Here is a 21,554-nt window from a genome sequence, read left to right as displayed (position 1 = left end):
TGGCTTAAGAGAGCCTGTTTCCAAATAAAAATATAAAATAGGTCTGGAAGTATATCCTGGAGGTAGAAGGGTTTCCAGGAACCCCAGTACCAACAAAAAAAATTATGCTTATATGTGTTTATTAACAATCATCACTCTGAAAGCCATTAAATTAGGGGATACAGAGGATCTCAAGATGAACAGAGAGTTCTTGCCTCAAATAATTTGTACTTTAGTAAGGTGTGGTGGCACATGCCTGTAATTCCAGTAGTTAGGAGGCTGAGAAAGGAGGATCACAGGTTCAGGCCAGCTGCAGCAACATAGGGAGGCCCTCAGCCACTTAGGAAGATCCTGTTTCAAAATAACAAATAAAATAGGGCTGACGGTGTATCACAGAGGTAGAATGCCCCTGGGTTCAACCCCTAGTAACACACACACACACACACACACACACACACACACACACACATACACACACACACAGAATTTGGTAGTCGTACATGTCTAAAATAATTTGAGTTTAAAAGAAGTCAAACATCAGAGGAGGGAAAGATTATTTCCTGCTATAGAAACAGCAAAGACTTTATAGGATAACTCACCTTTGATTCAAATAGGAATACATTTTATAAATGGAAAGACAGGGCAAGATAGAACAGTAAACATTGGGAGAATTCTGACACAGCTTAATTAATGGGGCCATGACATGCCCAAGAAAGTGTGCTAAATAGGCTTTTTAACTAGAGGAATAGTCATAAATAAATTAAGGTCAGATAGTCTCTAGATATTTTTTAATTACCTCATTCAGATTAAAATCAAATCTGATTATTTATTTTTTAAATTTTGTATTGGTGCATTGTAGTGATACATCTTAGTGGATTAGTACATTTTAGTGGGTTAGTACAAAATGGTAGAGGCATACATGCACACATTACCTAATTAGTCCTTACCCAATTCCCACCTCATTTCCTTCCACTTCCTCCTTTTCATGTTTGGCTAAGTGATTGAATTTGATATATTTGTTAATGTACATCATTGGCACAAATACAGATACATAGATCAATGGAGCAGAATAGAAGACTCAAACAAATCCACACTTACAGCCAATTGATTTTTGACAAAGGGGCCAAAATCATACACTGGAACAAAAGATAGCCTCCATCAATTGGGTTAGCAAAACTGGTTAACCATATTCCGAAAAAAAGAAACAGACCCCACTTTCTCACCATGAACAAGAGTCAATTCAAGATGGGTCAATGACATAAAAATTAGACCAGAGACTTTGACACCCCTTGAAGAGGGTATAGGTCCAACACTGCAACACATAGGCATAGGTAAAAATTTCTCAACAAGACCCCAAAGGCACAAGAAACTAAAAGGCGGATCAATATGTGAGATTGCATGAAACTGAAGAACTTCTGTACAGCAAAGGAAACTATCAAGAACCTCAACCAAGAGCCAAAAGAATAAGAGAAGGTTTTTGCCATCTATTCTTCCGATAGAGGATTAATATCTAGAATACACAGAGAACTCAAGAAACCTGGTAATAAGAAAACAAATAACCCAATAAAAAATGGGCAAGTGAACTAAATAGACATTTCACAAAAAAGAAATTCAAATGGCCAATAAGTTTATGAAAAAATGCTCAACATCATTAGCAATCATAGAGATGCAAATCAAAACTACCCTAAGATTTCACCTAACTCCAACTAGAATGGCAAGTATTTTGAATACTTGCCATTTTGAACACAAACAACAACAAATACTGTTAAGGATGTGGAGAAGTGGGAACTCTGATGCTTTATTTCTGACAATCCCACAAAGCTTATTCTTTTATATTTTATATTTTATATTTATTTTTATGTTGAACATATTGAAAATGGCATACATTCAGACTGTGTTTGGTGCCTTCTCCCCTCACTTGCCCTCCACCCAACAATGAGTGTTCAGGTCAACTGTGCTATATTCATACTTTTACACATATTTGGATGTAGCTCCTCCATTAATCAGCCTCAGCCTTCTCCCTCTTCTATCCTTCCATACTAGTTTTGGTGAGGTTTCTTTTCTATTGTCTGTAGTCGCTCTGGTATTCTTAATACTCCACTGTTTGGGCATATTAGAGAAAACATATGTTCCTTCTCTTTCTATGCTTGGCTGATCTCACTTAACATGATGTTCTCCAGGTCTTTCCATCTTCTTGCGAATGAACTGATTTTAATCTTTATAGCTGGATAGAATTCCACTGTGTGTATTTCCCATAATTTTGCAATCCATTCACCTTCTGATGGAGACCTAGATTGGTTCCATATTTTGGCTATTAGCAATTGTGCTGCTATGGGTATGCATATGTTACTGTAGTTCTCTGATTTCAACCCCTTTGGAAAAATAACAAGGAGTGGTACAGCCAGATCATATAGTGGATCTATTCCCAGTTTTCTAAGAAATCTCTATAGTGACTGCACTAGTTTGCACTCACACCAACAGTGTAAAAGAGTTCCTCTTTCCCCACATTCTCACCAGCATTTGTTGTTATTTGATTTCTTTATGCTTGTCACTCTGGGGTTAAATGGAATATCAGGGTAGTTTTGATTTGCATCTTCCTGATAGCTAATGATGTAGAACATCTTCTAATGTATCTATTGTCCATTTGTATCTCTTCTTTTGTGAAGTTTCTATTCAGTTCATTTGCCCATTTCTTGATTGGGTTATTTGCTTTGCTACTGTATAATCTTTTGAGCTCTTTGTTTATTCTGGATATTAGACCTCTATCAGAGTGGTGGCTGGTAAGGATCTTCTCCCATTTTGTAGGCTTTCTCTTTAGATTCTTGATGGTTTCCTTTGATGAGAAGAAACTTTTCAGTTTGATACCAATCCACTTGTTAATTCTTATTTTAATTTCCTGTTCTCTGGAGGTCTTATTGAGAAAGTTACTACCTGTGCCTATATGTTGGAGTGTTGGGCCTATGCCCTCCTCTCCTCAAATAACTTCATAGAGAGTCTGGTCTAATTTTAAGTCTTTGATCCATCTCAAATTGATTCCTGTGGACAGTGAGAGGTAAAGGTTTAGTTCCATCTTTCTACAAATGGATAGCCAGTTCTCCCAGCACCATTATTTGAAAAGGCTGTCTTTTCTTCAGCTTGTGAGTTAGATTCCTTTGTCAAAGATCAACTGACTATAGGTTTGTGGATTTGTTTTGGTATCTTCTGTTCTACTATCCAGTATGCCTGTTGTTGCGCCAACCCAATGCTGCTTTTACTACGATTGTTCTATAGTGTAATTTTGATGTCAGGGATTGTGATGCCTCCTGCCTGGTTATTATTGCTAAAGATTGCTTTGGCTATTCTGGGTCTTTTCTTTCTCCATATATAATTCATGACTGATTTTTCTAGGTATATGAAGAATGTTGTTGTTATTTTTTTTTTATTTTAAGTGACTCACTTTTTTTTTATTGGTGGACTGTATTCATACATCATAGTGGGATACAAACTTTTGTAGACATACATGTACACATCGCCCAGTCAGCCCCCACCCAATCACCACCCCATACCCTACCCATCCCTCCTTCCCATGCTTGGCTTAGTGGTTGACATCTAGTATTATAGCAATTTATCCAAAATTAAAAATTATAATCTCACATAACAGTTTCATTTGTCTGATACCAAGCTTTTGATGACTTAAAGATAACATTTCAATATTTCTTTTTGCTTTCTTTCTTACCAGAGAATATTTTTTTCTATGTTTTAGGTAAAACTATCATATATTTATATATTTATTTTTCAGAAAAAAATCTATCCTAATATGTAATATGGATTACAGATACCCAAAACGATCTTGAAAAAGAACAAAGCTAGAAGATGTATATTTTCTGATTTCAAACCATATAAAGCTACAATAATTGAAACAGTGTAGTACTGTTCTAAAGGCAGATATATAAACCATTGGAGTTAAATACAAGCCTAGAGCTAAATTCTTCCCTATATTATCAAGTTATTTTTGACAAGGTTTCCACGAACATTTGGTGGTGGAAATAATAATCTTTTAACTAAATATTGTTGAAAAATAATAATTACATGGAAAAGAATAAAATTGGACCCTTACCTAATCCCATATACAAGTATTAACTCAAAATAGATAAAAGACCTAAATATAAATCTTAAGACTATAAACTTTTAGAAGAAAATCTGGGTCATAAAACCTCACAACATTGAAATTGGCAGTGATTTCTTGGATATGATTTCAGTGGCACAGGCAACAGAAGAGTATACAAACTCCCTAAAAAATAAAAAAAATATTGTATATCCAAAGACAATGTAAACAGAGTTAAAAGTTACTAATAGAATGGGATAAAATATTTCCAAATGCTATATCTGAAGGTATATTAATATTCCAACTAGACATCCTAAAAAGTAGCAACAATAAAGGCAAACAATACAATTTAGAGATAGGTAAAAGACTAACATAAATAATGAATCTCCACAGATAACCAATCTTAGTTGTCTGTTGGATGGAAAATCTTGTTTCTCTGGTTCTGGTGTGTGTTACCTATTTCTTCTTTGTAGTTAATCTCTTTGAGTATTTTCTCTAGCGCTGGTTTTGAAGACATAAATTCCTTCAGTTTCTGTTTGTCATGGAAGCTTCTTATTTTTCCATCTAATTTGATAGAAAGTTTTGCTGGGTAGGAAATTTTTGGCTTGGAAGTTGTTTTCTTTCAGAGTTTGGAATATGTTACACCAAGCCCTTCTGGCTCTCATGACTTGGTTTGGGAAGTCTGGAGTGATTCTAATTGGTTTGCCTCTGAATGTCAGTTGGCCCTTTGTTTTTGTTGCCTTTAAGATTCTCTGCTTGGCTTCCACATTGGTCTTTTTGACAATTATGTGGCGTGGGGATCCTCTTCTCTGATCCTGTCTAAAGGGAGTTCTATAAGTTTCCTGCATCTGTGTATCAACCTCTTGCTCTATGTTTGGAAAATTTTCTGCTATTACTTCCTTGAAGAGATTGTTGATCCCTTTGGTTTCACTTTCTTTTCCCTCCTCTATTCCAATTATTCTTAGGTTAGCTCTCTTAAAATGGGCCCATATTTCTTCAATGTCAGATTCCTGCTGTTGGATATTTTTTTCTAGATTAGAAACTATGCGTTCATTTTTGGAATGATCATCTTCTAAGAGCGAGATTCTGTTCTCCATGTGGTCTAATCGGTTGTTTGTGCTTTGAATTGAGGCCTTTACTTCATTAATTGCATCCTTTATCTCTTTTTGGCTCTCTCTGAGTTCTTTTCGAAGCACCTCTATTATTTCTACAATTATTTTCCTGATTTGATCTTGTAGAAATCTCTGATTTTCTCTTTTATCAGGTTCTGATGTTGTGGGGTTGTGGGCATTCATTGCTCCAGTGTTATTCCTCTTTCCCATGATTTCGGAAGTTTGTGCCTTCTCTGGGTTCTTCCCTTGGGTCACTATGACTTCACTTAAGGTGCTCTGGATCTCGAGTCAGTAGTATCTCAGACCCCACTACTCCTTTACTGGGTTGTATCACAGAGTCTCCGACCCAGGGAGTCGATAGAGGCTGCTTTAGACTGTGGGGGGTTCCAGGTTGCATGTTCTCCTATGGTGTGATATCTCTGCCACCGCCCCTCCCCCACTGGGTCAAGTCCCAGGGAGTACAGTACTGGGATTTCTCCTTTGTGGCCCGCAATTTGACTCACTCTTCTTGAGTTCGCAGATGTAGCAGTACTGGACTCGTTGAATTTGCTGCTGCTGCTGCCGGTGGCAATATGGCGCTGCTGCTACACCCTCGGCCGTGAGGCTGGCTTATTTCTTCTTGGTTTTGAATTCCAATCTGAGTCCTTGCAGCGTGTGCTGAGCTCAGCCACTGGGAGCTTTAGATGTTCCCTGCGCTGAAAAATCCCGCCTGGTTGTTCCGCAGCAGCTCACCTCGACTTGATGTAGCTGTCTGGTGAATTCGCCACTGCCGCCGGCAGTATGGTGCTGCTGCCGCGTCCTCGGGCTTGAGGCCGGTGTATCTCCTCTGTGGTTCTGAGCTCTGTTCTCAGTCCGCTTTCTCTCTGGAGCCTGGTGTTTTTTTTGTTTCTCTGGTAATGGTGTTTTCTGGCTATGAAAGGTGCTGATTTTGTGGTAATGGAGATTGGTTGTTAGCAGGGCTCTTAAGCCCCGCTTTTCTCGGTCGCCATCTTCCCAGAAGTCTCTGTTGTTGTTATTTTGATAGGAATTGCATTGAATCTGTAGATCAGTTTAGGCAGAATGGCCATTCTGATGATATTTATTCTGCCTATCTATGAACAAGGGAGATCTTTCCATCTTCCAATGACTTCTTCAATTTCTGTCTTTAATGATTTATAGTTTTTGTTGTAGAGGTCTTTTAGGTAGTTAGGTTTATTCCTAGATATTTTATTACTTTTGAGATTTTAATGAATGGAATTGTTTGCTTTACTTCTTTCATTGTGGATTCATTGTTGGCATATAGAAAAACAACTGGTTTCTTTAGATTGATTTTGCATCCTGCAACTTTTCAATTGGTTAATCAGCTCCAGTAGTCTTTTGGTTGAGTTCTTTGGATATTCTAGATAAAGGATCATGTTATCTGCAAATAAGGATAGTTTTAGTTCCTCTCTTTCTATTTGAATTCTTTGATTTTCTTCTCTTATATTATTGCTGTGACAAGAGTCTCAAGGACTATATGAAAAGCAGTGATGATAGTGGGCATCTTTATCTTGTTCCTGATTTTAGATGAAATTCTTGCAGTTTTTCCCCATTCAATATGATATTAGCTTTGGGTTTATTGTCTATTGCCTTAATGGTGTAGAAATATGCTCCTTTTTTACAATTTTCGGCAGTGTTTTTAACATAAATGGGTATTGGATTTTGTCAAATGCTTTTTCAGCATCTATTAATATGATCATGTGGTTTTTGTTCTCAGTTCTATTTATGTGGTGAATAAAGTGTATTGATTTGCATATGTTGAACCAGCCTTGCTTTTCTAGGATGGAACCGACTTGGTTGTGGTGAACAATTCTCTTGATATAGTTTTGAATGCTTATATTTTGTTTAGAATTTTTGTATCTATGTTCATCAAGGATATTGGTCTGTAATTTTCCTTTCTTGAGGCATCTTATTTTGGTTTTTGGATTAGTGTGATACTGGACTCATAGAAGGAGTTTGGGAGAATTCCATCTCTTTCACTTTCCTGGAACAAGTTGTAAAGTATTGGGATTAGTTCTTCACTGAAGGTTTTGTAGAATTCAGCTGGAAACTTGTCATAGCCTGGGCTTTTCTTTGATGGCAGAATTTTTATTGCTGTTTCTATTTCTTGCTTGCTATTAGTTGGTTTAGGAGTGCTATGTCCTCTTGGTTCAATTTAGGTAGGTTATATGTGCTTAGAAATCTATTGATTTCTTCCATGTTTTCCAGTCTATTGGAGTAAAAATTTTCAAAGTAGTTTCTAATAATCCTTTGAATTTCCACACTGTCTGTGGTGACATCTTCTTTTTCATTTCTGATTTAAAAAATTTGAGTTGATTCTCTCTTTCAGTTAAATTGGCCAGGGGTTTGTCAATCTTATTAATCTTTTCAAAGAATCAGCTTTTTGTTTTGTTGATTTTTTGAATTGTTTTTTTTTTTTTTGTCGTTGTTCTCTATTTCATTTATTTCTACTCTGATTTTAATAACTTCCTGCCTCCTGCTGGCTTTGGGATTAGACTGTTGCAGTCTTTCTATGTCCTTGAGATATGTCATAAGGTTGTTTACTTTGTGACTCTGTAATTATCTGGGCACTCAATGCTATAAACTTTCCTCTTAGTACCACCTTCAAAGTGGTACTAAGAGGTACCATAGATTTTGGTAAGTTTTGTCTCTATTTTCATTTAATTCCAGAAATTTCTTTATTTTTCCCTTATTTCTATTCTTACTCACTCGTCATTCAATAGTGTATCTATCATTCAATCTCCATGTATTTAAATAGTTTCTTTTGGTCTTCCTGTTATTGATTTCTACTCATTCCATTGTGGTCTTAAAAGATGCAGGGAATTACATTACATCTTTTGAATTTACTGGTACTTTCACCTGCTGCCATAGAAGCATCCAGCCTTCCTTCCTTTTGGAAGAGAATGGCCTCTCCAGACATTGAACTTGCTGATGCCTTTCCTGTAGACTTCCCAGACTCTAGGACTGCAAGAAATGACTCTATTTCTTTCTCTCCCACACTGCTTATTCATATCCAATTAACCCATCAAGTTTTCTTTACTATACTTATAGCTGTTGAATTCTTCAATTTTTTTGTTTGTTCATCACATCCTCATCCTCCTCCAACTCAACAGGGATAAATTGGCTTTAAGAATTTTATCTTATTCACCCTTTATCCTGGGGCCTAGGAGAATGCATAATAACTACTAGGCATTAAAAATATTGCTGAAATAGATGCATGTAGGAAGATTGTTTTCTTAAAGGGGAGATATATGGTATTGACCACTCTTGAACAGAAATGAGTAAAATAGATCATGAATACCCAACGCTTCCACTGAATGTGGAGGAATTTTTGAGGTATTTTTATAGAAAATAATGACTTTAGTGCTTCATTTTTAATTCAATTAAATAAGGACCATTTTTGTAGTCTGTGGGATTATTTTGCTAATAACTTAATAAGAACCTTTTGTCCAAGCATGCTATAACCTGGATAGTCAGGTTCTAACAATCTGCAGAAAATGTTAAAGACAATATTATAGATTAGCTGCTTTAAATTATTCTTTTATGCAATTTTCACATCTTTATATAACAGGTTAATCTTTTAACTCTTGGTCTCCTATCTTTTCATTATGACTATTTTCATTAGTAGAAAATCTAATAAATCCGTGTACATACGCTTGCATTTAGAATGTTACTCTCTGTACAACAGTGCAAAATTAATCCTCTTAGATTATTACATATGAATGTACAATATTTATTCTTGGTGTCAGCATTTGGTCCTTAAAGCCTGGCTTTGTGACATGTATCAACATTGCTGGGTATAGCTGATGGGCATTGACTTGTGCTGCTATGTAATATTCCATTACAAGAATAATCTAGAACTTGTTTATCCATATTAAAGGTCATAGACATTAGGATTGATTCAGTGTAATGATCACTATAGATAATGTTGCTAGGAATTTTCTTGAACATATATTTGGATGTACATGTACGCGTTTCTCTTGAGAATGTGCAAAGGAATGAAAATGGCTAAGCCATTGGGTACCTCAATTCACAATAGTTTTAGTGGCTGCCTTACATGGATAAATAACAACTCAGTCCCAATGTTTGGACATTAAGATTGATTTTAGTTGGGGTGCATGGTGGAAGTATAAACAGTAACTTTATAATTTATCAAAATTTACATAAACTTAGTTGGGTGTGGTAGTGCATACCTATAATTCCAGTACTTGGGAGACTGAGACAAAATATCAAGGTCAGTCTCAGCAGCATAACAAGACTCTCAGCATCCTAGCAAGACCCTGTTTCAAAAATAAAAATAGACGAATGGCTGGGAGTATAGCTCAGAGGTAGAATACCCCTGAATCCCAAACCCCAGTACCCCCCACACACACACCTTAAAAAGGGGGTTGGTTATGTTGGCTATGTTAGGATAAACAAAATTTTATACCTTTTTCTGATACAATAATAATGGATTCTTCTTTTTCTAGGAGTAAAGAAAATTTAAATTAGATTTTCCTGTCTTTATGACCAGTGCTTCACTTGTTAACTGGCCCCTGTGCTCCCAGTGTTGCCTGTGTCCTGGGTGATTTTATTTAAACAGCTCTTCATGTGGAATTAGAAAAATGTCTTTCTCATATCATCCATACTACCAACTATTGTAATAACCAATTACTTATTTTTAAGATATTTTGGGACTTGGTTCACTCATAAATAAAATAAGAAGGTTAACCTAGATTATAACCAAGTTTATTTCAACTCTAAAATAAACTCTGATATGATTTGTTTTAGTATAACATTCATATTATCTCACTAATCTTACCTGTAGGCTATATTGACTCTTACAGGAATCAGTAAGTGGTAAATTCCTCCACCTATAACTAATACAACAAATTACCTGGTATGTGTTTAGAGAAGCCCAAAATTATTTCTGATGATTTTCCATCCTGAATAATTATTCTTCATTTAGAGAAGAGATGTTCATCTGACCATTTATCCTCTAATTCCATTATTGTCATTTTAATAAAGTAGATTTAGAACATTGCAATTGCTATTTTAAGGCATTCAATTAGAGGAGCAACATTTGAGAACACCACCAATCTGTGATTAGAAAACACTTTACTATAGTCTCTAATGATAAAACTTTTTATTTATTTTCTATGAATAAAGACTCTAAGAATTTCAAAAATAGTGTTAATGAGTTAAAGAGGAAGATAGGACAAAAAATGCTACATTGGATTCGAAAATTGGTTCACCTCAAGTATTTGCCATTATATATATGATTTTTATTTTTTTATTTTTTGGTGGGTCTGGGGATGGAAGCCAGTGGCATTCAACCTCTGAGCTACACCCTCTACCCTATTTTTTATTCTTTATTTTGAAACAGGGTCCCACTAAGTTGTGAAGGGCTTCATTAAGTATCTGAGGCTGTCTTCAAACTGCAATCCTCCAGTCTCAGCCTCTCGAATGCTGGGATTACAAGCGTGTGCCGCCACACCCAGCGAGATATATATATATATACTTTTAAAATGCAGTATGACCTTCATTATCTTTGCCTTGATATATGTTTGGTGTTAATCTTTATACACTGAATACATTTTTTGGATGTTAGACAATAAAACAGAGTTTAGAAAATATGAATGTGATTTTGTGTTTGAGGAATAAAGACTTTATTTTATATTCTTATTTCTTCATGAGAGAATAATAGACATAAGTTTTGGGTTTTTTGTTTGTTTAATTTTACTTTTTGATATTGGATATTGAACCCAGGGACATTCTGTCTCTGAATTACACCCCCATCCCTATTTTAATGTTTAATTTTGAAATAGGGTCTCACTAAGTTGCTGAGGCTGGTCTTGTACCTGTGATCCTCCTGTCTTAGCCTCTCAAGTACTGGGATTGCATGTGCATACCATGTACATAGATGTTTAGATGACTAGAATAACAAGATTTTGACTGTGTCTATTCCTTCAAATAAAAAAGGACTTTCAAATAATTTTGTGTGTATTTTAATCTAAGAAAAAGTTTTCATTCTATGCATAATTACCCTATTGTATTGCTACCAGAAATAACACATGTACACACATACACACACACACAGAGTTACTACCTTCATTATATATGTATGTATATATATGTATTATGTGTGTTCTATTAAAATATGACACACAAAACTTTTTATGAAGAAAGATTTTATTGTGGAAGAAAGTGAGAAAGACCACAAAACAATGTTTGAAAGTTTTACTGCGCATTAATGAAAGAAAAGCTGCCTTCCTATTAAGTAACAATTTATATGAGTCTTTTAGGTTCTCTATATGTGCCATTTGAATGTTACTGCCTTAATTTGAGGATTATTATAGTCTTTTTTCATTCAACCTATACACAATTTTTATAGTTCTTGCTGTCTCCAGATTCCAGATTCATAGCTTGTCATGTTTCTAGAATGTCTAAAAAACATTCTGTAAGTAATGGGAGAGAGAAAGGAAATGAAGCAGTGCCTGTGATGGGTTGAACGATCAGTGTCTTTCAGAGCCGGTGAAAGGCTGTGAGTGTAAGCTGACTTGGGTGTTTAAGAAGCAGCTGTCTTGTTTCCAGTAGGGTCCTCCTCAAGGAGCACAATGCTATGAGAGCTTGGCACTGCAGAATTTCATGATTCTTTCTACATCCCCTGTAAATTCAAAATAAGCCAAAAAGCCCCATTTGGCTCAGATTTTACTACAAGACAATGATGATGCATAAACACAGAAGAACCAAACAAAGACAGAGAGTGGCTCATTTTTGTTTTTTAACATGTTTTATAGAGAAAAATATGTTTGACATGAAAGGGAAGCATTTCAAAGTAAAATTTAAGTTATCTAAAAAAATTTAGTTGAAAAAAGTAATGCCTAAGGAGAAAGAAATACATAAGTTAAAACAAAACTCAAAAAGCTTTTGAAGTTTTTAGCATGTCTCTGAACTGCTACAGAAATAGCTAAAACACTGAAATAAAATTTAAAAAATGGAATGAATGGAAGAAAACAAAATGGAGAAGATAGTATGATATCAATGAGATCATTAGTTAAATTATAAAAAATACATGTGGAGAAAACCAGAGTATTTGATGCCTATGAAAACAAATTTTGCATGAAAAGATGCTCCCTTGACACCTAGAAATGCAAAAGATTCCTAAAGGGACACAATTGTGGGTCAAATGCAATGCTCAAGTTATTTGCAGTGAGATTGTAGATAGTACTGCTCTGATTTGGTTCTGATAGGTCCCCCAAAGGCTCATGTGTTGGAGGTGTGGTCCCTAATGCAGCAATGCCCAGGGGGGCTTTGGGGAAGTGACTGGACCATGAGGGCTCTGACCTCATCATTAGGTTAATTCATCAATAACTCAATGAACTGGAAGAAGGTAAAAATTATACAGGTGGGACATGGTTAGAGAAAGTAGATCACTAGGGATGTGACCTGGAAGGGAATTTCTTGTCTCGGGCTTGTCTGTCTGTCTGTCTCTGTTTCCCAGTAGCCATGAGGTAAACAGCCTTGCTCCATCACACCTTTCTGTCAAGAAGTTCTGCCTTGCCTCAGGCCCAAACAATGTAGCCAGCTGTTCATGGACTGAAACTTCTGTAACCATGAGCCAAAATCAATATTTGTTCACTTAAGTTGTTTTTCTCTAGTATTTATCACAAAGATGAAAAACTTAGTAACACAAGTACTAGTATATAATATGTAATACATGAAGATTTGCAGTAAAAGTGTACCTATTATTGTGTTACTCATGACACGTGGTAATATAGATTATGTCCTATTTTATTTTATTTTATTTTATTTTATTTTATTTATTGTGGTACTGGGGTTCCTGGAAACCCTTCTACCTTTGGGCTACACTCCCAGACCTATTTTTATACTTTTTAATTTGGAAACAGGGTCACTTAAGCCAGCACAGTTTGCTTCGAACCTGCACGATCCTCCTGTCTCCGCCTCTCAAGTGCTGGGATTACAAGTGTGAGCCACTACGCCTGGCATTATGTCCTATTTTAAAAGCAAACATTAATTTCATATACGAATTTATTGGTGATAATGTAGAAACGGGTTTTTGTTGACATGTTCTGCTCTTTCCAAGGTTCTTCAAAAAAAGTTAGCTTTAGCATGGCTATACTCCCACTACTTGGGAGAATGAGACAAGAGGATACCAAGGAAAAGTTCAGTCTGGGCAACTTAATGAGACCCTGTTTCAAAATAAAAAATAAAAAGGCTGAAGAGTATAGAATGCTCCTGGGTTCAATGTCCAGTGCCACAAAAAATTAGATAGATAGATAGATAGATAGTGAATTATGTAGAAAGAATTACTAACCTATGCAGAAGGTCAACTTGCTAATTAATTAAGATTTCCTTTAAGCTTCCAAGATGGTTGGCTCTCTATGTTGACAAAATGTGAACTATTTAAATTCCTTCCCATAAAAACTTCCCAGAGTTTTAGCTGTTGACATTGCCACTGCCCAAGTTAGAAAACTTACAGTCATCAACAAATCATGTACTTTTAGAAGTAGGTGCACATTTGTAGGACCTGAAGATTGTACATTTGAATGATATCTTTAAGGAAAAGAATACAAAATGATAAATACAAAATGAGGCACAGGGCCTTGGAAGGTAAAGTAAGATGTCCTCAGTTCTGTGCTTCATTAACTTTTAAGTAAATCAGTCACTGTGAGACTGTGTGTGTGTGTGTGTGTGTGTGTGTGTGTGTGTATAGTACATATGCTATATATATGATATATATCATATAAATATATTCTATCTCTATATCTCTATATATTTTAAACAGATATATACTTTAATTTACCTAAAATTATTATAATAGATGTACATTAAAACATTATTTGTTATCCCAGCATTGATTTTAGTTAACCTCTTAAAGCTGAAAGAAATAAATGATCACTATTATGAATTCTAACTTGAGTTTCTAGACACATTCATGGGGATTTACTATGAGATAAGTAGCCCAGCTGTTCTTTGTCCACTTTGTCTCACACCTTACAAATAGATTTTATAGGAGAAGGCTAGAGGCATATTGAAGAAATTTTTTAATAAAATTCATGAAGTAAGAAATTTTGTGGGTTATTCCCACTAACTGAGTCAAATAGACAAGGATGCAAGAGATTGGAGTTATCTGCAAGTAGGCAAGTAGGTATTATATAATCCTCACTGTGCAGGTATGCTATCCTATAGATAGTCAAGTATAACAGGCCTATGCTGTTATAGAATTGAGCATGAAAAAAACTTTCAAGATAAGCAATATGTGTCCTCAAGAATTTGAAACCATAAGTGAAGAAAGTGTTTTCCTGGAGTCACCTGTAGTATAGAACAAAGATACGTAAGTTTTAGTGGTTCAAATTGAGTCTAATTTTAATACCTGAAAATACAACTTTTTGTTTACTCCAACCTGACCATAAAGTGTCATTAGATGTGGGCATGGGAGACTTGACTTAAGGTCATGGTGTGAAAGAGGTAAAATTATTTTTTGTTTGTGCCCCATAGAATTGAGACCACTTGATAAGTTATAGCTAGTCAAAAGTCACATACTTTTAAGTTACCTTGCAGTAAGTTGGTAAACTCCTTGGAGGAAATTAAGCTTATGCATGTTTACATTTCTTGTAGCAGCTGATACAGTGCCTTTGATACTGTATTTGTTTCATAAATTTATTTTGGTTGGTTGATTATGTCCCTGTACTCTGTATCATTTTCAATTAGACACTAAGAGATTGAACATTGATTTTTTGAAAAGGGATTTAGCACTGACAGACAGATAATTTAGTGCATCTTATGTTACTTTATTGAAATGAAGATCTTTCACATTTTTAAAAGTCTGCATTTGCATGCCGGGCGTGGTGGTGCACACTTGTAAAAATGGCCCAGGATGAGCTCCAGGTGTGGTGGCTCACACTTGTAATCCCCGCGCTTGGGAGGCGGAGACAGAAAGATCACGCAGATTCGAATCCAGTCACACTTAAGAGACCTTGTTTCCAAATGAAAAAATATAAAATAGGTCTGGGAGTGTATCTTGGAGGTAGAAGGGTTTCCAGGAACCCCAGTACCACCAAAACAACAACAACAACAAAATCTGCATTTGCTCCATTGTTTTTCAGGTATACATTTATGTGGCAGTGAGTGGTCCCTACTCACACTCCAACTACTGTTCAACAATGGGATCCATATGGACTCTTCACAGGAGCAGAACACTCAAAGTTTCAGTGAACTTTTCTTTATGTGATTCCCATATACAGATCCTGAATTGTGATGAAAATGCAGTTATGTTTCAGCTCTGAAATGTCAGCTACCAGTTTTTTATGCTAGCTTTCGAGTGTGACAGTATTTCTCATTTGAACCAATTCTTCTGCTTTCTCTTTAAATGTGACTTATTTTGATGAACATCAATATTGTTTCAAAACATTTAATACAAATTTTAAAGAAAAAAGTTTACATATTTTATAAAATTATTAAATTATAAAAAATAATTATAGAACACATCAAAAGGAGCTCAAAAATAAGATCTGCAAAAGATAACCCAAAACTTGTAATTTAGTGAAGCCTAGTTCATTCACTCATCCTGGGCCTTTTATTTATTTATTTTTTTTTGGTGGTACTGGGGTTCCTGGAAAACCTTCTACTTCTGGGCTATACTCCCCGACCTATATTTTTATATTTTTATTTGGAATCAGGGTCTCTTAAGCCAGAGAGGCTGGCTTTGAACCTACGCGATCGTCCTGTCTCCACCTCCCAAACGTGGGGATTATAAGCGTGCGCCACCACGCCCGGCACTCATCCTGGGCCATTTTTATCCAGGTTTCTACTATAAACATTTCAGTTACCACCACTAAAGTTTCATTCCTTTTAGAATACTAGTAAATTGTACTCTTCATAAAAGTTACCACAGACATTTAGAATAGAATATTAGAGCCCTTAATATATAATCATCACACGAAGTCTTGTGTAATGATTGAAACTGCTCGTTGAGGTTTCAGTGGAGACCAATTAAATCAGGATATCATTGATCAGAAAAAACCTGAGTAGGAAAGGGAACGTTCACTTGAGGCTTTAGACAAAACTAGGGCTCTCTACTTGAGTGAATAGCTTATTTTTTACCCCCAATACTTAAGAAATTGTATAACTTAAAAATATAAAACTTAACTTAAAAATATAACTTCCTAAAATTGAAATTGTACTCATTTAAAAACGTGTAGACAATTTTTCTTCTCTATTTGAGCCTCACTGTGTTCTTCCTATTGAACCTTTCTCAGCAGGTGCTATTCTCTGTTACACAGTAGAATTAAGCCCTCCTGGCTCTTGGAATACAGGAATTCTATGGTTGCTGTGATGTGTTTGCTCTGAGTACAATCCTACTACCTAGACATATCATCTGAGAAGTGTGCCTATTTTTCTATATAAAGGAACATGCTCTGTGGTGGGTAAATAATATTGTTATCTTATCTGGCAGTTACCAGATAAGGCTGGTAAGAAAGAAAGATAAGAAACCTTTACCACTTTCATGAGAGGTACTTACCCTCCAATCCCATTCCTGATAGGTCAGCTAACCACACCTACCAGCCACAGAAACCTTGCTTGTTTCTCTAAGACCAAGAAAGCCAATCTGGTTGAATAGACAGATCTTTCCTCACACAATGGCTGCCTTCCTTGCAATGAGAGGACCAATCTCTTTCTCTGGGGTATATAAATACAGATCTCCAGTGCACAAATATTATTTTTATACATCCCTCCTTCCTCCTTCTCATGTTTGGCTTAGTGATTGACTTTTAATGTACATTAGGGAATTTCCCTCTTTACCTCTCGCATCCCCCCTCAGGTAGCCTTATTTGCTCATCTATAGTATCTCCTTCTCCATCTAGAGGTCCTCCTATGACCCATTTTTCTCACTAGCTTCTGCATATTAGGGAGAACATCTGATTTGTTTCTTTTTCTTTTTCTTTTGTGGGTCTGGGAATGGAATGCAGGGGCATTCAACCACTGAGCTACACTCCCTGCCCTATATTTCATTCTTTATTTTGAAACAGGGTCTCACTAAGTTATGGAGGGTCTCACTAAGTAGCTGAGGCTGTCCGCAAACTGCGATCCTTCTGCCTCAGCCTCCTGAATGCTGGGATTACAAGCGTGCGCCACCACACCTGGCTCCAATTTCTTTTTTTGTGTGTGGTGACTGACTAATCTCACTCAGCATAATGTTCTCAGGTTTCATCCATTTCCCTTTAAGAAATGACTTTGGTAATTTAATGGGAATTGCATTGAATCTGTAGATCACTTTTGGAAGTATGACCATTTTGATGATATCTATTCTGCCTATCCATGAACAAGGGAGAACTTTTTATCTTCTGAGGTCTTCTTCAATTTATTTTTAAAATGTTTTATACTTCTTTTTTCAGAGGTCTTTTATTCTTATCAGAGTCTGAACCTTTTTTTGCCAATTCTGTCTTATTCCTAAATGAAATCTCAAAATAGCAACTCTGCTTTTTTTCTGAGGCTTACCATTGCCACGCTCTAAGCACCATTACAAGTTCTCTCAAAGTAATTTCTTCTCAGGGATAGGAGAATTCTTTTAGCTATCTTTGATCTCCTACTTTTTATCCCCTGAATTGGACTGGTCTGTCTTCCTTACCAAACATTAAGTATAGTCATTCATTTTAATTTTTCTGTAGAACATATTTTATATAAAAATGTCAGAACAGACACTAAACATAATAGAGAATATTCAGGATATGAACAATAGATTTCTAAATAGCACTAAAAAGAACAACATCTAGAACCTTCTGTGGTCCATTGAAAATCATCAATTGACTTAAGATGATAAAAATAATTATTCATAGATAACCTCAGGTTTTTTTGTCTTCATGGAATGGAGAGTGAGTGATCCACAGTTTCCCCAGATGAGGCATTATGAAGCATCAAAAGCAAGAATCAGATTCAAATATAATGATTTTTTGTTAGCTGATTAAGGTACCAATTTTAAGTTAACCACTTCAAATTTGCAAACTAAAGTGTATTTTTATTTTTAGTTTTTTGGTACTGGGGATTGAACCCAGGGGCGCTCTACCTCTGAGCTTCACTCCTTGCCCTCCCTTTTTAATTTCGAAGCAGGGTATTATTAAGTTGCTGAGGCTGGCCTAACAACTCCTGTTCCAGCCTCCAAGTACTAGCCTATGCCACCACACCTGGCTACTAATGTACGACCCAAATAAAGACATCTTTTTTGGATCAGGGAGAATTATTTCAATCCAGTTTAATGGAAATCTTGAAAAATAAGAAACTCACATCTTTGTACCTAGAGCTTTTCTGCCTTTCAGCTAGAGAAGATAACCTGTAGATCTTAATCTATACCATTACCTTAGCCTTCTCTCAATTTAGGAGTGGCAGCTCAGTTGATTTTCTTTGGTGCAGGTCTCAGGACACATAAAGACTATTTAATAACATTGGGTCACATATTTCTGTTGGTGATAAGTAGTGTGTCATGTTTCTTTTTAAAATCCAGGGCAAGTAAAAGTAAGATATTCACAGTAGTATAACAATACCTACCATATTATAAAAAATGTAGCAGCAAAGTTTAAGAAGGTATGCCTGTGTAGGCTAGTAGAAATTTGCTTGAGGTATTATTAAAAGCCAGAAACATATGTTGTGCAAATAACCATCATCAAGGCCTTCATAATTATGATTGCCATAAGGATGTTTGAACTCTCTTAACAGAGGACTAAAAAGTTGATCGGATAGTAATGATCAACTCTAAAGCACTAACATAAAATGGTAATAATATGAAATGGGACAATATAATTTATGTACAGTGTGACAAGTGCATAACTCTCATCCTGGCACAGTTCCCATCTTTTAGATGATGTTGGGATCATCCTCACTTCTTCTTTGTATGACTCCTTTAGGACCCAGTTCAGTAATTTTACTATCTTCAAATTTCCCTCCCTCCTTCCCATTCTCCCTTTCTTCCTTCTTTCCTTCCTTCCTCTCTCCTTCCCTCCCTTTATCCCCTCTTTCTTTCTCTCTGTTGTTTTTTGTGGTACTAGGGACTGACCTCAGAGCCATTGTACCTCTGAGATATATCACAGCCTATTTTATTTATTTATTTTTTATTTGCAGGTCTGGGGATGGAACCCAGGGACATTCGAACTCCGAGCTACACCCCCTGCCCTATTTTCTTTTATATTCTTTATTTTGAAACCAGGTCTCACTGGGTTGCAGAGGGCCTCACTAAGTAGCTGAGGCTGTCCACGAACCACGATCCTCCAGGTCTCAGCCTCCTGAATGCTTGGATTATAAGTGTGTGCCACCACCCCTGGCTATTTTTTATTGTATTGTATTGTATTGCATTGTATTTATTTATTTATTTATTTATTTATTTATTTATTTAGTGAAATAGGGTCTGACTAAGTTGCTGAGGGCCTAAGTTGTCGTGAATCTGTGATCCTCCTGTCTCAGCCTCCAAAGAACTGGGATTATAGGTACATGCCTCCATGTCCGAGTATCTTCACGTTTATATTAATATGATAGCATAGGGCAACCTAAATTATTGTTTTTTTACTACCCTCTAAATAATATGAATCCATATTTTACAAAGCTCCCAATCGCATACAATAAAAATGAAACCAAAAGTTTCAAAATAAGAAATTGTGATTCAATTGTGTGTAAGCACAGCCAGTGGCCAGGATGAGAGATTATTATAGGGTATTTTTATCCACAAAGGAGTGCCTTCCAATGACAAGATTTATTGTCAACATCTTTGGAATATATGGCATTGTATGAATGCCATTCTTTGTGGAGCACAATAGTCTGTCAGTTATATCATCTGAATTATCCTGACATTAAATTAAACTTTAATTTATATTCGGCAATTATGTGTGAATCTGTGTTTTAAGGAAAGAAATGGCAAGCAATGCACTGGCAATTATTTGAAGCACTTTAAATATTAACACATTCAATCCTCCTAATAATCTATGAGATAGGAACTATTATTATCTCCATTTTACAGATAAAGAGATTGAAGCATAAAGAATTGGAGGTAGAGTTAGAATTTGAAACCAGAAGACCTGGCTTCACAGTCCATGTGCCCAACTACTAAAATAAACAAATTCATTTCACTACAAAATGATTTTAGACATGAATAAGAAAACTAATAAAGGCTGATTAATGCTTTGAATAAATTTACATGCAGTGTGATACATTTCTAAGTATACATCGTTTACTAGATTACAAAAGAACAGAGATGCCAATCACTCCAAATGGACTAACATAATCACATTAAAAAGCTCTTTGAAAAGTGAAGATGCAAGTGAATTTAAAATATATGGAAGGTGAAGTTTTACAATTGCCACTTTATATGTAAGATCTCATAGGGACCCATAGGTTAGGGTCTGTTCATTCTGCTTTTCATTTGCAGAAGAATTCTGTAAGTATAATTATATTTATCATTGCATATTTTTCACAGATCTATTTATTCATAGAAGAAAGAGCAGAATGTGTGACCCACTGAATCCTGAGATGACGATATACATTGAAAAATGTAATGCTTTCATTATTTTTTTAAACTTTAAGCTGCTCTAACAAGACTAATACATACATGAGATAATAAAATAAGAGATATTATGGTATAAGATGCTGCATATTTATATAAAGTAAAAATTTCTGGAAATATAGAAGTATTTAATAGTAATAATAATTTTACCTAGAAGCATTATTTAATCTAGACAATCTGAATATCAAAAATAATGATAACAGTTTTACTTAGAAGCATTATTTAATCTTGATAATCTGAATATAAAAAGCAATGGTAAATTTATTAATTTGTTTTTTTTGTGTGTGTGTGATATTGAGGATTAAAACTAGGGGCATTCTACCTCCAAGCTATACCCCCAGCCTTATTTTTATCCTTTATTTTGAAATCTCACTAAATTGCAGAGTGCCTCACTAAGTAGCTGAGGCTGGCTGAATGAGGCAATCCTACTGTTTCAGCCTCTCCAGTACTGGAATTACAATATGCACCACCACATCTGGCTTAATTTGGGTTTTAGAATATAAATTTATATTCTTTCTTTACTAAAAAAAAAATTCAGAAATAATATTTATGGCCAAATACCTGGTTTCTACTATTAAAACTAACTTGGCAAAACATTATTTCTTAACCTTAGATTTGAATATTCAATGTGAGGAGGGTGGAAACATTTTTCTCAATCAAAAATGAGGGAAATAGTTGAATTATTGTGTGTAATGTTCTGAAAAAAACATTTCATAGGAGAATGAATGAACGACTCATAACACAGAGTTAAGTATATTAAATATCCCATGGTTACCCACCTAATTTGAATTTTGCTTTTTTTTTAAAGCAACAT

The sequence above is a fragment of the Muscardinus avellanarius genome (genome assembly GCF_963383645.1).
Source record: "Muscardinus avellanarius genome assembly, chromosome: 8".
In the NCBI taxonomy this organism is placed as follows: domain Eukaryota; kingdom Metazoa; phylum Chordata; class Mammalia; order Rodentia; family Gliridae; genus Muscardinus; species Muscardinus avellanarius.
Note: the sequence above shows the minus strand (reverse complement) of the source record.